Source organism: Rhinopithecus bieti, unplaced genomic scaffold (genome assembly GCF_001698545.2).
Source record: "Rhinopithecus bieti isolate Rb0 unplaced genomic scaffold, ASM169854v2 scaffold_5051, whole genome shotgun sequence".
Lineage (NCBI taxonomy): Eukaryota > Metazoa > Chordata > Mammalia > Primates > Cercopithecidae > Rhinopithecus > Rhinopithecus bieti.
The window spans coordinates 806309-816421 of NW_016804599.1; the positions used below are offsets into that span (position 1 = coordinate 806309).

The 10113-nt window shown below is 44.1% G+C and overlaps 1 long non-coding RNA gene across 1 annotated transcript in view; it reads right to left on the bottom strand.

Moving 5' to 3' along the window:
* LOC108527865 (uncharacterized) overlaps positions 1–2419 on the bottom strand; it is a 12528-nt gene extending 10109 nt beyond the window's left edge. Inside the window, exon 1 of the long non-coding RNA XR_001884965.1 lies at positions 2390–2419. This is a non-coding gene — a long non-coding RNA (uncharacterized LOC108527865). The remainder of the gene's footprint in view (positions 1–2389) is intronic.
* Between the last annotated feature and the right edge of the window lie 7694 nt (positions 2420–10113).

Genomic DNA, 10113 nt, shown 5'->3' on the forward strand with positions numbered 1-10113 from the left:
TTTTATTTTTTTAACTAGCCAGGTGTGGTGGTATGCACCTGTGGTCCCAGCTACTCCAGAGGCTGAGGTGGGAGGATCATGCAGGAGGTCTCGGCTGCAACCAACTGTGCTCATGCCACTTCACTCCAGCCTGGGTGACAGAGTGAGACTCTGTCTCAAAAAGAGAAAAAAAAGAATCATTTATATTACTATATCACAAAGTTGGCTTTAATATATCACAAAGTCGGCCTGATACCAGTATTTCAATGTAATTGGTTTTCTTTTGAATCTTATGCATCTTATCTTATTCAACTAAAACATTATTTTTTGAAAACTTACAGGTTTCATCAGACTGCCAAAGAGGTCCATGGCACAAAAACTAGATAAGAATCCCAGCTTTGGACAAAGACCACAATTCTCAACAGATCTTTCCAAAGGCACGTATTATTTAGTCCCCTTTTAGTCTTCAACTCATCTCTCATTACTCCTCCCCAACAGCTTCTTATCCACCAAAACATCTGCACACAAGACTGACTGAACTACTTTCAGCTTCTTTGATGGCCCATGTTCTCTCTGCTTCCCCTGCCACATCCTCTCAATTCTCCAAACCCATCCCATATACCCCTGCACCTGGATAATGTTCCCACATTCTTCAGGCTCTGGAAAGCCTTCCTGCCAAACACGCACACATACACACACACACGTGTGTGTGTGCGTGGCTCAGATCATGCCAGCTTCCTCCATAGCGTCCTCTACATCCCCAGCGCAGTGCTTATCACCTTTGGTGTAAATGATATCATCTATTTTCCTCAATAGCCTCCAAGCAAGCTCTCTATGTACAGGGACCAAGACAGCCCTGCTCACGGTCATATTCCTGGAATCTAGTACAATCTGGCCCTGAATAAATATTTATTAACGATTTGGTGTTTAAACACATCAAGAAGGGTCATTAGTTCCTTCCTTTCCTTTGCTCCTTGGGCTGCCTGCAAAACTAAACTGGAATTCTCTTCATAACAGCTCCAAACTCTAAGATCATGAAACAGCTCCCAATGTTATGCTTCATCCTGATTAACCAAAACACACTTGCTTTTGATCACAGAGAGGACATCCTCTCTACCTCACCCTGAACTTCCAATAGACATTGTCTAGAATTACACTGTTTATCAGCTTGCTCTAACTTCCCTTTGATTCTAGGTATTATCTCATGCACGTCTAACATCCTAGACATCCACCTAGTCACAGATGAACCAAGTGTTCCTGCAATTTCCCCTAAACTCTCCATTACACTCAAGGACATTACTACTTCTGCCCCTAGTAAAAGTCCTCCACAATACTCTTATGTCAGGCTCGACAGTCATCCTCTTAGACGTCTCACAGACTGCTGCAGACAGAAAGAACTCTGCCATCCAGAGAGGGCAGGGAGAGGGGAGAGGTTGGAAGGGGTGTGGAGTAGAGCTCTCATTAAAAATCCTTTAGGGAAGTTTTTGGGGCTATGCACGCTCATTATTCTCTTCCCCCTTCAATTGTGGCACGACAGGTCTTAGAGCCAATGCTGAGATCTGAACAGCTGAATTAACCTGTGATTCCTGATCCCAGTGTTGGTCAGTGACGTTCATTTATTCATTCATTCAAAACATACTTTTGAAATATTTGAAAATGCCTGTATCGGGCATTGCTTTGCTTAACCAGGGTTTCTGAACCACAAGACACAGAAAGTGATTTGCTTGACGATTTTCTCAGTTCTCCCAGGGATGGCATACAGTGACATTCTAGACATACAGGAGAGCAGGGAATTCATTACACACATAGATATCCTGGGGGATTAGACTGCATTGTCTGGTGGAATCCTGGATGGAAAAGGCTGTAACACAGAACAAAGTCCCTCCTGTTGTGAACTTATACGGTGGTGAGGAGAGATGAAAACAGACAGATAATAAACAGGGACAGGTTTAGCAAGTGTTATGAGGATTGCAAGTGTGATATAGTCACTGGAAGAAGCAATCAATGAGGGTGTCTTTGAGGAGATGATGACTGAGCTGAGACCTAGAGAATGTGAAGGAGGCAGTCCATTAACACTGCCAGGAAAACAGCATCCCAAAAGACCAGTGTATGTATGCATAGGACTCAGGTAGGTAAAAACCTGGGGTATCTGAGGCACAGAAAGAGGCCAAGGGGATGGAGGGGAGTCTCGTGAAGTATGGGGAGAGTGAGATAAGATGAGTAAGAGGGGCAGGTGAGCCCAAATTGGCGGGCCCTATAGGGAACGCTAAGGATCCTGGATTTTATTGCAAATGCAACAGGAAGCCAGCAGAGGCTTTTAAACAGGTGAGTGGTGTTATAAAATTTGTTTCTTCATTTAAGTGAGCATCAAACAAGGTTCCTATACAAGAAATGCCCCCAGATTCCCCACCTAGGTCTGGCTTCCACAGGGCAGGCACTCAGAAGGGGCTCCATGTTTGGCTTCATGCTCTCCTGCTGCCTTCTTGAAATTCTTCATTCGTTTTGAGTAAAGGACCCCACATTTTCATTTAGCAATGGGCCCTCCCTGCAAATTACATAGCTGGTCCTGTGTTGTTCTAACAGGGGAAAATAAACGTCTGTTTGCATAGCAGGACTCTGTACCTTAGGGTCTTGTTTGTGTGCAACCATTGCGGGAGCTGGTCCTCACTCTCACAAGAGGCTGGAGGTTGGGGCCCAATGAGGTAGGCCGTTTCACACACTGGAGGTTCTAGGTGGGTGCCCAGTTCATCCTAAGATGGCAGAGCCCCTTAAGAGTAGGCGAGCAGAGCCCAAAGAAACCCAGTCTCGTGCCTCCTAGAACCATTGAGTAAGTCACAGACATTACACAAAACTATGTTTCCTGGGCCAGCCGAACTTTCGAAATCATTGTCCAGTGAATCATTGTCTACGGACGCCTATAGAAACTGCCAACCCCCGACCTCTGGTTCTACGACAGGCAACCAGGCTGGCCGAGAGTCAGATCTTACCAGACAGAACAAGATCTTAGTTAGTGCAATTGCAAACTGTGTAGATAGCGAAGTGAGGCAGGTGAAAGAGACCTTTTCAGGACAAGGAAAGAAATGGTGGAAGTGGAAGGGTAAGGTTTCCAGCACCTCAGGTGCAGAAATCAGGACACGTTTCCCTCCCTCCCTTTAAGGTGAAATGGCAGCCATCCGCGCCTCCGTCTTCGGTCGTGTGCAGGGCTAACACTCGCGCGTGCGAGGCCGCGTGGACCGGCCTCTCTGGGATCCCGTCCAGCAAGCCGATCTGCAGCCCCAAGCCTAGTGTGCAAGCAACGGGTCCGCCGCCCCGCGGAAACCGCTGGGAGGAAGCCGGATGCCGGAAAGCCCCGCTGCGCCTGCGTACTGCTCCCGCAGGCTCTGACTTTCGCTTTTCGGTTTCCTCTCAATCCCACTCCTTCTCGCTCCCCGGCAGTTTCCCCGAAAGCACGTGGGGCGGCTCTTCCCAGCAGTGGCGTCCCTCCCGCCGCGCGCGCCGGGCAGCTGTTTCCGGAGCGGTTCAAACTGCACAGCGCAAAGCCAAGGGCCTGCGCAGGCGTAGGCTGCTCTCCCTGCGTTCGGAAAGCTAGGGCTCCAAAGCATTTCTGAGCGGTTTTTGAACACGAATGTGATACTGCTCATGGTAAACATTAAAAATAAATTATATAGACGTAATATACTACCCAGAAACATTAGCATTTTAGAATATTTTTCCTTTTTCCCTCTGTTTCCGTTTATTTACATTTCTATATATTATTACAATAATAGGATAATACTGTCTATGTTTTCTGTCATTTTATTTAATTTTATACGTGGATATTTTCCAATGTGAAATTAAATAGTCTTTGAAAGCCTAACTTTGATATTCTACTATATGAATTGTGCTTTAACTGTCAGTTGGAAAATTCGGTTTCTGATTTTTCACGATTATAAGTGAAGCTGCTATGAACATCATTCTGCATAAAGCTTACATCTATATCTGATCACTTCCTTATAGCAGATTTCTGTAAGTTCAAGAAACTTCTAAAAAAATGATTGTGTTCCCTACATTATAATCATCAATAGAATTCTGGTCGAGGTGTTATTTTTCCTTCATGTAAAGAACACAGCTTGCTTGCATATGGCCATTTTCCTAAAAGTATTCATAGCTTTCCTTCATATTGGGATGAAATATGTCATGTACATATTGCAGTTTTGTTCAAACCATGATATGCATCCCTGCATTTTAATCAGCTGCTATCTAGGAGGCCTCTTGTGCTTATTAACTGGGAAGAAGATACACACACCAAGACAGGTAAGTGACTGTACAAAACCCAAATCCAGAGAACTACAAGAAATGATAGAAATCTTTTATTTCAATTCTATTATATTACAGATGAACAAATACAGTTTACACTGATGAAGTGACATTCACAGTATAATAGCAAGCCTGACAGAAAGGAGGAAAGGTGAAGAGGCATTGACTGGAATTTTTAGAAATTCCTACTATCAGATATTTAGCTTATAACATTATTGCAAACATTGGGGACATATAGCTGAAATACAAAATGGTAGCTGGAAGGAGAGGGAAAGTAAAAACATATTACTATAGATTGGTTCATCAGATTTGCAGCTGTCATTTTGAAATAGATCAAGGCTGTAAAGAAAGCACAGAGCCGGGCGCGGTGGCTCAAGCCTGTAATCCCAGCACTTTGGGAGGCCGAGACGGGCGGATCATGAGGTCAGGATATTGAGACCATCCTGGCTAACACTGTGAAATCCCGTCTCTACTAAAAAATACAAAAAAACTAGCCGGGCGAGGTGGCGGGTGCCCGGGCGAGGTGGCGGGTGCCTGTAGTCCCAGCTACTCGGGAGGCTGAGGCAGGAGAATGGCGTAAACCCGGGAGGCGGAGCTTGCAGTGAGCTGGGATCCAGCCACTGCACTCCAGCCTGGGCGACAAAAGCAAGACTCCGTCTCAAAAAAAAAAAAAAAAAAAAAAAAAAAAAAAAAAAAAAAAGCACAGAGCCAGTAAGTTTTTTTATAGGAATGTGGTAAGGACACAGATAAAGCATTCCTTGAGGATGAGAGACTCCAGGAGAAATTCCCATGGTTGGGAAGGGCAATGGACCTGTTCCACTTAATTAAGTTCCACTTACTTAATTGTTTTAGAATTTAGTTGTAGGATGTTTTGCTTCATTTCATAAATTCTTTATGAGTGATCTATTGCTACATAACAGACCAAACTATTCCCAGAACTTTGGTAAAGCATCATTTATCAGTGCTTGTGAGTCTAGGGTATGCTGGGGAGTTCAGTTCACCTGGGTCAGGCCCCCACTTTATCTTGCCTGGGTTCTCTCATAAATCTGAGGTCTAAACTTGAACAACTGCTGTGATTCAACTGTGGTCTGTGTGGTCTCTCATGCTCCTGCAGGCTAGCCGGACTTCTCATGGAGGCTGGGCAGGGTTCTGAGAGCAGAGTGTATAGGGCCTCTTGAAGCCTAGACTCTAAATGTCACAATGTCACGTCTGCGGCAGGGTAGGGAAATAATAGAGCAGAGAATAATGTGGACATTATTGAAAATAATTTATCAGGAGAGCCTTCTTAATTTCAATTTCATATAATGAGAACTATATAACTGATATCTTTTTGCCTTGGTTTGCAGGCTGCACTAGTTATTGTAGATATTTCTGCTATAAGTTGCTTTAAATGCTTTGTGCAACAAGCAGATGTAACTAAGTAAATATAACTGAATGATTTGGGTATAAAAGAAACGGTGAGTGAAGACTAGGAATGATACTGTCCTTTCTCCAAGCAAAATAGAGTTCCTCCAAATGGGAAGTATGGAGTAGTTCTTAAGTCTTTCTACTGTAACATCATGTGAATTTATGAGTTACTCACGTGACTTCACTTCAGTTACTGATCATATGATGTAGTTTCTGGATTCTTCACTGTCCTTGACTCTCCTTTGTCTGTACACCAGTTCAGAGATGAAAAACAGTAAATTTCACCTTACCTGTTGCTTCTGATTGATTGCTGGTGACGAAGTGTACCCTGTCATTTGTTGCTCTTTTAAATCCAATAAAAGTAGTTGCATTTATTGTTTTAAATGTTATCAGTTGACCGGAGGCTGAGGCAGGAGAATCGCTTGAACCCAGGAGTGGGAAGTTGCAGTGAGCCAAGATCGTGCCACTGCACTCCAGCCTGGGCGACAGAGTGAGACCTGGTCTCAAAAAAAAAAAAGTATTATCCAGTTGAGACCAGACACATTGCTTCACACCTGTAATCCCAGCACTTTGGGAGGTCGAGGCAGACAGATCATCCGATGCCAGGAGTGTAAGACCAGTCTGGCCAACATGGCAAAACCCTGACTCTACTAAAAATACAAAAAATTAGCCGGGCTTGGTGACGCAGGCCTGTAATCCCAGCTACTTGGGAGGCTGAGGAACGAGAATCACTTGAACTCAGGAGGCGGCGGTTGCAGTGAGTCAAGATTGCACCAATGCACTCCAGCCTGGCCGACAGAGCGAGACTGTGTCATCAATATATACATACATACATATATAGTATCCAGTTGGTTTCAGACCAGCAGCAGTCCGTTGGAATATTTAGATAATTTATAATTTTGATTTAGCGTGGGTACCTGAGGCATGCTGTCTCTTAGCAGAGGGAAGGAGCACATAAGAACAAGTTGATTACAAAGAACATGCAGTTTCAGGTCAGATGGTCTATATATCACAACTGTCCATATTCCTTTGGAACAAGTCACATGGCCAAGGTCAGAGTTACAGCACACAGAGAGGTACTCTACCCTTAGTGAACCATGGCAAGGGGTAGGAAGGGACAGAAGAGATTTGAAAATAATGTAGTCTACAGACATAGTGTTAGCTGTTTTTTCTAGTTTTGTGTCTTTTGCAAATTTGACATTGTTGATATAGAGACACAGCTTTCCAAGCTGACTGTTACAAGGCAACCATCACACATTTGTATCTGTCAAATTATGGATTTCTAGGTTTTTGTTTGGCTTTGGTTTGATTGCTTTTTGAAGCAGTCAATATGTTATACAGTAAGAAAATATAAATAGTTTATCCTTCAGGAACACTGAATCTTGGAGACATAAGGATTGGACACTTCAAAAACCATAATATTAGGAAGTGTATAGTTATTGTCCAAATAAATAGAGACACATATATTATTAGGTCATTCAGAGACCCCAGATTAATTGCTATAGGTTGAAGTGGTTCTAGAAAGAGAATATAGTATTTGGGCTGGGCTTTAACAGGTGGATAAGAATTTGGTAAGTGAAGAGAGTAAGGGGCAAGACTTGCCATTCAGTATGTACAAAGGGGCAGAAATCAGGAAATTAAAAGCATGGGGGGAGTGTTGGAGCTAGGCGAGGTTAGTTGGGAAATGGGACAATGACAGGAAAGGATGGAAAGAAGGAAAGAGACATTTTGTGGAGGATCCAGACTAGCAGACAACATTTGTGTTGACCATACGTGCAAGGAGAGTTGTTAAGGCTTTTGAGCAGGGAATGACTACATCAATGCAGTATTTTAAGGAATTTAATTTGGCAAATATAGTGAAGGAGAAAGAGACTAGAAAAAGGTAGTATACCTAGAGATTAGCATAGCATTCCAATTCTCAAGTGATGAAGGCCTATGGTAGGATATTGTCATGGATGCTAAAACAAAGGGGGGTAAGGAAGGAAGCATCCATAGATCTTGATGATCCAAATTGGGATTTGGAGTGCCAAATAATCCTATTTGCAGATATTAGGATTATTTAATTCCTTCATGAATATTGAAGCTAATATCTGTGCAAGTTTTATAGTACCAGAAAAAAATATTTTTAACATGTAATCTACCATTCCTAGAGTCAGCTTGTGATATGGTTTGGCTGTGTCCCCACCCAAATCTCATCTTGAATGGTAACTCCCACAATTCCCACCTGTCATGGGAGGAAACTGGTGGGAGGTGATTAAATTATAGGGGCGAGACTTTCCTGCACTGTTTTTGTGATAGTGAATGAGTCTCACGGAGCTGATCATTTTTAAAAAGGGAGCTTCCCTGCACAAGCTCTCTCTCTGCCTGCCGCCATCCATGAAAGATGTGACTTGTTCCTCCTTGCCTTCTGTCGATTGTGGGCCTCCCCAGCCATGTGGAACTGTAAGTCCATTAAACCTCTTTATTTTGTAAATTGCCCAGTCTCAGGTCTTTATTAGCAGTGTTAAAAACGGATTATTACAGCTTTTTTCAGAGAACAGTAAAACATTGTCTTGGTCCTTGGGTAAGAGCAGAAGGGACCTTTTTGGTGCCCTGGCATCTCTTTGCAGAGAAGGCTGTTTTCACTGCTAACTTGCTTTGTGAGGGTGCATCTGTGACAAGAAGAACAAGTAGATGTGCAAAGAATAAAAAAAAAACCTCACACACACGCACATATAGGCATATCCATAGGAAATTATTCAGATCCTTCTCCTACCCCAAAGTGCCTAATTATTCAAGGTTTGACTCAAATCCCGTCTACTTGAAGGAACCAACTGATTTTATGAGCATGTAGTCTAAGAAGATTTAGTTTGTCTGGCTTCATTAGTGCCTACCTGGAGAAGTGACATTTGAGCTGAGATTTTAAACTAAGATCTAAAAGATGAGTTAGCCAGCAAAGAGTTGGGTGAAGCAGATGTTAGCTCAAGGGGTTTTCCAAATAGTCGCTGGTGAGAAGTCCATGAGTTTGGGGAGTTTGGGTTATTTGCAGTACTAAATGCTGAAGTAAGCAAAGCAGACTGGCATATTATGGGGTTGGAGAAAGAGATAGAGAAACCAGGGTTTTACAGTATGTATTAAGAAACTCAATTTTATAAAAGCAAAGAAAAGCCATGGAAGGATTTTCAGGTTGGCAAATGACATGATCTGCTTTTCAGTTAAAAAAACAAAACAAAACAAAAAAAAAAAAACACTCTAACTCTTGTATGGAGAATGGATTAAAAGGGAGCTAAGGGCTGAAGAGAGGCAGCCATTCGGGAATCTACTGCAGTAATGGGAAAGAGAGAAAAGGGAGGCAGCAGAAAGAAGAGATGGACCAGAGTAAATGAGACTTGAGAAATATTTAGGAGGAAGAATAATAAGGTTTGAGGATCAGGTGTTGAGAGGTGAGGGAGAAGGCAATGTCAAAGGTGAATCCTAGGTATCTGACATGTGCCATTTCTAGAAAAAGGGCAAGTTTGAGGAGAAAGATGAGTTTGGTTCTGAACATAGTTTGTAGAGGTCACTGCACATACAAGTGGAGAAGCAAGTGGGGGTTGTAGGTGTGAAGCTCAGAGGAGAGATGTGGACAGGATAAGCATTTAGGACCCCTCCATCTAGAAAGAAATTGAAGTTGTGGGTGAGGTCATCACAGCACAGCCTTTAGGAGAAGCCCAGGTAAAGAAGCTGAGGAACGTCTGGACCCTGACAACCTTAACATATAATGGTTTGACAGTGGAGGTGGAGACAATGTAGAAAGAATGCCAAAGAGGCAGGAAGAAGCAAGGAGGATGTGTTATAATCATGACCAAGGAAGAAACGTGTTTCAAGAACAAAGACGTCAACTGTGCCCAATGCTTCCGAGCTGTCAAGTAAAGTGAGGACAACGGAAAAGCGTCCCCTGGGTTTAGCAATATGGAGGTCAGTTGCTAAAAGGAGCTTCTAGAATGACGACGTTGCCAAATCTGTCCTCTGCCTGGATTCTCAATGATGAAGCTAATACAGAGACCTCCAAGTTTGGGCTTCTGCAAACATAGCACGTCCTTTTGGTCGTTCTCTAAGATATGTAAACAGAACTCCAGTACCTAGCGTGGCAACACGGAACCCGGCTGCAGGTCACCCACCCAGCGGCCCTGCCCGAAGCCGGAGGAAACACCCAGAGCGCGAGGGAGCAGCGGCCCGCAGAGGGAGGCGGTGGCGCCCGCGGAACAGCCGCGTCTAATTGGCTGAGCGCGGAGTCGCCCGGTGATTGGTGGGGGCGGAAGGGGGCCGGGCGCCGGCGCTGCCTTTTCTTCTTCCCGGTAGTTTCGCTTTCCAGCGCAGAGTCTGCGGAGGGGCTCGGCTGCACCGGGGGACCGGGCCTGGCAGACCCCAAACCGAGCAGAGGCGGCCCGGCACGCCCGGGAGAGGCTGCAC